The following is a 7212-nucleotide window of genomic DNA, read 5'->3' on the forward strand; positions in this document are numbered from 1 at the left end:
CTGACTTAAACAAACCACCTCACCATCAGAATCCTCCTTGTCAATTTCCTCCCCAGCGCCAGCAACACCCATATCCTCATCCTGGTGTACTTCAACACTGACATCTTCAATTTCACTATCAGGAACTGGACTGCGGGTGCTCCTTTCAACACTTGCAGGGGGCGTGCAAATGGTGGAAGGCGCAAGCTCTTCCCGTCCAGTGTTGGGAATGTCAGGCATCGCAACCGACACAATTGGACTCTCCTTTGGGATTTGGGATTTCGAAGAACGCACAGTTCTTTGCTGTGCTTTTGCCGCAAGTCTTTTCTTTTTTCTAGTGAGAGGATGAGTGCTTCCATCCTCATGTGAAGCTGAACCACTAGCCATGAACATAGGCCAGGGCCTCAGCCGTTCCTTGCCACTCTGTGTGGTAAATGGTATATTGGCAAGTTTACGCTTCTCCTCAGACGCTTTTAATTTTGATTTTTGGGTCATTTTTTTACTGATCTTTTGTGTTTTGGATTTTACTTGCTCTGTACTATGACATTGGGCATCGGCCTTGGCAGACGACGTTGATGGCATTTCATCGTCTCGGCCATGACTAGTGGCAGCAGCTTCAGCACGAGGTGGAAGTGGATCTTGATCTTTCCCTATTTTTTTAACTTCCACATTTTTGTTCTCCATATTTTGCGCACAACTAAAAGCCACCACAGGTATACAATGTAGATGGATGGATAGTATAGTATTACTTATACTTATGGACGACGAGTGACGACACAGAGGTAGGTACAGCCGTGGCCTACCGTACTGCTGCTTAGTGCTTATATATAAATATAATATACTGTATAACGGACCTGGTGGACAGTGTCAGCAGACTGCTAAACTAGTATGAAGAAAGAAAAAAAAAACACCACAGGTATACAATGTAGATGGATGGATAGTATTACTTATACTTATGGACGACGAGTGACGAGTCGACACAGATGTAGGTACAGCCGTGGCCTACCGTACTGCTGCTTAGTGCTTATATATAAATATAATATACTGTATAACGGACCTGGTGGACAGTGTCAGCAGACTGCTAAACTAGTATGAAGAAAGAAAAAAAAAACACCACAGGTATACAATGTAGATGGATGGATAGTATTACTTATACTTATGGACGACGAGTGACGAGTCGACACAGAGGTAGGTACAGCCGTGGCCTACAGTACTGCTGCTTAGTGCTTATATATAAATATAATATACTGTATAACGGACCTGGTGGACAGTGTCAGCAGACTGCTAAACTAGCATGAAGAAAGAAAAAAGAAACACCACAGGTATACAATGTAGATGGATGGATAGTATTACTTATACTTATGGACGACGAGTGACGAGTCGACACAGAGGTAGGTACAGCCGTGGCCTACTATACTGCTGCTTAGTGCTTATATATAAATATAATATACTGTATAACGGACCTGGTGGACAGTGTCAGCAGACTGCTAAACTAGTATGAAGAAAGAAAAAAAAACACCACAGGTATACAATGTAGATGGATGGATAGTATTACTTATACTTATGGACGACGAGTGACGAGTCGACACAGAGGTAGGTACAGCCGTGGCCTACCATACTGCTGCTTAGTGCTTATATATAAATATAATATACTGTATAACGGACCTGGTGGACAGTGTCAGCAGACTGCTAAACTAGTATGAAGAAAGAAAAAAAAAACACCACAGGTATACAATGTAGATGGATGGATAGTATTACTTATACTTATGGACGACGAGTGACGAGTCGACACAGAGGTAGGTACAGCCGTGGCCTACCGTACTGCTGCTTAGTGCTTATATATAAATATAATATACTGTATAACGGACCTGGTGGACAGTGTCAGCAGACTGCTAAACTAGTATGAAGAAAGAAAAAAAAAACACCACAGGTATACAATGTAGATGGATGGATAGTATTACTTATACTTATGGACGACGAGTGACGAGTCGACACAGAGGTAGGTACAGCCGTGGCCTACCGTACTGCTGCTTAGTGCTTATATATAAATATAATATACTGTATAACGGACCTGGTGGACAGTGTCAGCAGACTGCTAAACTAGTATGAAGAAAGAAAAAAGAAACACCACAGGTATACAATTTAGATGGATGGATAGTATTACTTATACTTATGGACGACGAGTGACGAGTCGACACAGAGGTAGGTACAGCCGTGGCCTACCGTACTGCTGCTTAGTGCTTATATACAAATATAATATACTGTATAACGGACCTGGTGGACAGTGTCTGCAGACTGCTAAACTAGTATGAAGAAAGAAAAAAAAAAAAACACCACAGGTATACAATGTAGATGGATGGATAGTATTACTTATACTTATGGACGACGAGTGACGAGTCGACACAGAGGTAGGTACAGCCGTGGCCTACCGTACTGCTGCTTAGTGCTTATATACAAATATAATATACTGTATAACGGACCTGGTGGACAGTGTCAGCAGACTGCTAAACTAGTATGAAGAAAGAAAAAGAAAACACCACAGGTATACAATGTAGATGGATGGATAGTATTACTTATACTTATGGACGACGAGTGACGAGTCGACACAGAGGTAGGTACAGCCATGGCCTACCGTACTGCTGCTTAGTGCTTATATATAAATATAATATACTGTATAACGGACCTGGTGGACAGTGTCAGCAGACTGCTAAACTAGTATGAAGAAAGAAAAAAAAAACACCACAGGTATACAATGTAGATGGATGGATAGTATTACTTATACTTATGGACGACGAGTGACGAGTCGACACAGAGGTAGGTACAGCCGTGGCCTACCGTACTGCTGCTTAGTGCTTATATATAAATATAATATACTGTATAACGGACCTGGTGGACAGTGTCAGCAGACTGCTAAACTAGTATAAAGAAAGAAAAAAAAACACCACAGGTATACAATGTAGCTGGATGGATAGTATTACTTATACTTATGGACGACGAGTGACGAGTCGACACAGAGGTAGGTACAGCCGTGGCCTACCGTACTGCTGCTTAGTGCTTATATACAACTATAATATACTGTATAACAGACCTGGTGGACAGTGTCAGCAGACTGCTAAACTAGTATGAAAAAAGAAAAAAAAACACTACAGTGTTTTTCAGGCAGACAAACGTATACTGGACTGGTGGTCACTGTCAGCAAAACTGTGCACTGACTGTACTCCTGCTATAACTGCTCCCCAGTCCCCACAATTAGGCAGTGTGAGCAGTGCACTCAGCACAGATATATCATGCAGCAGTGCAGCACACTGAGTGAGCACAGATATGGTGGAGCGTTTATTTTCAGGCAGAGAAACAACGGATTAAACTCAATACCCTGCACTGTACTCCCTAACAGCTGCTCCCCGTCCCGACTCCCCAATCCTCCCCACAATTTATAACTAACTAAGTTCTACTATAACGGAGAGGACGCCAGCCACGTCCTCTCCCTATCAATCTCAATGCACGTGTGAAAATGGCGGCGACGCGCGGCTCCTTATATAGAATCCGAGTCTCGCGAGAATCCGACAGCGGGATGATGACGTTCGGGCGCGCTCGGGTTAACCGAGCAAGGCGGGAGGATCCGAGTCTGCTCGGACCCGTGCAAAAAAGGGTGAAGTTCGGGCGGGTTCGGATTCCGAGGAACCGAACCCGCTCATCACTAGTCCACATACCTCCCAACTTTGGTGGCTGATAAAGAGGTACATTGGCGGAGCCCCGCCGGAAATAGGGGGCATGGCCTCCAGAGAGGGTGTGGCTTCGCGGGAGTGCTGCGATCGCAAGCCACGCCCCAGTTTTCATCACTTTGGGAGCATGCCCAGCACTCTGTGAGCTGCTGTCATGCCTCCTCTTCCTCTGTCTCTAGTGAATAGACGCTGTGCGCACAGCATTTATTCACCTCTGCTCTGCTAACCAGAGCAGCGAGTACAGGAGCCTCCCAACTGCCCCCCCCCCCAACTGCGGGACACTGTGGCCCGCAGGTGGGACAGCGAGACAGTCCCAAAAAGACGGGACTGTCCTGTGAAAATTGGGACAGTTGGGAGGTATGCGTCCAGCATAACTACCGGCGCCCGTTCCCCCACCTGCACACACAAACCTTGCTGCTGAGTTAGTGTGTTGTGTAGGACTGGGGAGTGAAGACAGTCTGTCGCCACTGCTTCACAAGCTCTACCGTGTGAACAGCCTGGGAGGAGCTGATTCCGCTACATACAGCCAGCGGTCATAGTGTATGGACAGAGGATGCAGCTGCACATCGGTGAGCTGCATGATACATCGCTTGCCGGGAAGGGTTTCTAGGTACCCTCCCACCCCCGCGCGCGTGCCCGTACGGTATGTTGCTAATATTTCCCCACCCTTTTGAGTCTCCCCCACTCCCCCTGCCCTTTCCCACTCATCCTTCTGCTGTTTACTTTCCCTGTAACTAAATTTCTACTGGGAGGTGCTGAACTTTGTATACAGTCTCCCCCTGTTCTCACTCCTATCTCCCCCTATTTCTCCTCTCTCCTGTTACCCCGTATACCCCTATTCTTCCGCTCTTTTTCTCTTTGCCATCTCCCCTATTCCTTCTCTCTCCCCTATCTCCCTTTGTTCCTTCTCTCTCTTCCCATCTCCCCTATTCCTTCTCTCTCTTCCATCTCCCTCTGTTCCTTCTCTCTCTCCCATCTCCCTCTGTTCCTTTTCGCTCTCCTATCTCCCTCTGTTGCTTCTCTCTATCCCATCTCCCTCTGTTCCTTCTCTCTCCCCCATCTCCATCTGTTCCTTCTCTCTCTCCCATCTCCCTCTGTTGCTTCTCTCTATCCCATATCCCTCTGTTCCTTCTCTCTCCCCCATCTCCATCTGTTCCTTCTCTCTCTCCCATCTCCCTATGTTGCTTCTCTCTCTCCCATCTCCCTCTGTTCCTTGTCTCTCCCCCATCTCCATCTATTCCTTCTCTCTCTCTCCCATCTCCATCTGTTCCTTCTCTCTCTCTCCCATCTCCCTCTGCTCCTTCTCTCTCTATCCCATCTCCCTCTGTTCCTTCTCTCTCTCTCCCATCTCCTTCTGTTCCTTCTCTCTCTCCCATCTCCCTCTGTTGCTTCTCTCTATCCCATCTCCCTCTGTTCCTTCTCTCTCCCCCATCTCCATCTGTTCCTTCTCTCTCTCCCATCTCCATCTGTTCCTTCTCTCTCTCCCATCTCCCTATGTTGCTTCTCTCTCCCCCATCTCCATCTATTCCTTCTCTCTCTCTCCCATCTCCATCTGTTCCTTCTCTCTCTCTCCCATCTCCCTCTGCTCCTTCTCTCTCTCTCCCATCTCCCTCTGCTCCTTCTCTCTCTCTCCCATCTCCATCTGTTCCTTCTCTCTCTCTCCCATCTCCTTCTGTTCCTTCTCTCTCTCCCATCTCCTTCTGTTCCTTCTCTCTCTCCCCCATCTCCCTCTGTTCCTTTTCTCTCTTCCATCTCCCCCTATTCATCTCTCTCTATCTGCTGTCTCCCCGTTCTTCCTCTCTCCCTCTGCGTTGTCTCTCCCCTTCTTCCTCGCTCTCTCTGGGTGGGATGTACTAACCTCTCCTGCAGCGTTAACTGGCTTTCTCAGCGGCCATCTGTCTCCTCCCCATCTCGGCGTTATTCCTGTACAGTACATAATGGTGGGAAATTCTCCTCCACTCTGTGTAATGCCGGTTATCTTTGGAAACATCAATACCTGAATCGGCAGCAGTCACTCACTAAATTGGTCGGGGAAAGCAAGCAATGTAGTTTTCTCCCAGTTGTTTTAATTATGTGAATAAGACACTTGGCGCAGGCAAGCTGCACGGAACCTGGCGCGGTGAGAAGGGCTATTTTGTGCGACATGAGCACAGTATAAAGGACACATATGTACTAACTAGCAGGGCTGGCTCCAGACCTACTAGCAACCCAAGCAAGAAATTTTAAAGTGCCCCCTACCCCTCTAATGCCTAAGGCGTGCGCGCTCCTGAGAAAGTGGGCATGGTCTTGCAACTTTATATTATGAAACTCTAAATATATATTTATTTCCACACCCCCTGTACACACACAATTAGCAGCTTACATATAACACCCACAGCAGTGTTACACACATATAACGTCCCCAGTATATTGGGGGTAATTCTGAGTTGATCGCAGCGGCAAGTTTGTTAGCAATTGGGAAAAACCAACTGCACTGCAGGGGAGGCAGATATAACATGTGCAGAGAGAGTTAGATTTGGGTGGGTTATTTCGTTTCTGTGCATGGTAAATACTGACTGCTTTATTTTTACACTGCAATTTAGATTGCAGATTGAACACACCACACCCAAATCTAACTCTCTCTGCACATGTTATATCTGTCCCCCCAGCAGTGCACATGGTTTTGCCCAACTGCTAACAAAGTTGCTGCTGCGATCAACTCAATTGTCAGATACACAAAACGTTTCAGTAGTGCCAGATATACATACGCCCCCAATAGTGCCATGCCAGATACACAAATACCCCCACAGTGCTGCCAGATACACAAATACCCCCACAGTGCTGTCAGATACACATTATATGCCCCCAGCAGTGCTGCCAGATACATAAAAGCCCCAGCAGTGCTGCCAGATACATAAATGCCCCAACAGTGCTACCAGATACATAAATGCCCCCACAGTGCTGCCAGATACATAAATGCCCCCACATTGGATGACAGACACACAAATGCCCCCACAGTGCTGCCAGATACATAAATGCCCCCACAGTGCTGCCAGATACACATTATATGCCCCCAGCACTGCTGCCAGATACATAAATGCCCACACAGTGTACGCCAAATACATAAATGCCCCCACAGTGTACGCCAAATACATAAATGCCTCCACAGTGGATGCCAGATACATAAATGTCCCCACAGTGGATGCCAGATACATAAATGCCCCCACAGTGGATGCCAGATACATAAATGCCCCCACAGTGGATGCCAGATACATAAATGCCCCCACAGTGCTACCAGATACATAAATGCCCCCAGAGTGCTGCCAGATACATAAATGCCCCCACAGTGCTGTCAGATACACAAATGCCCCCAGTGCCAGATAACTGTATCCAACTTCACTCCCGGGACCTCAGCTACATGCAGGCAGCAGGGACAAGATCGAGCTACGGCAGCAGGGACAAGAGACACCCATCCCGCCCTCAACCCCCAGACTGGACGACTCACCCGTGACCCACCACGATGTCGTCGGTG

Source organism: Pseudophryne corroboree, chromosome 9 (assembly GCF_028390025.1).
Source record: "Pseudophryne corroboree isolate aPseCor3 chromosome 9, aPseCor3.hap2, whole genome shotgun sequence".
NCBI lineage: Eukaryota > Metazoa > Chordata > Amphibia > Anura > Myobatrachidae > Pseudophryne > Pseudophryne corroboree.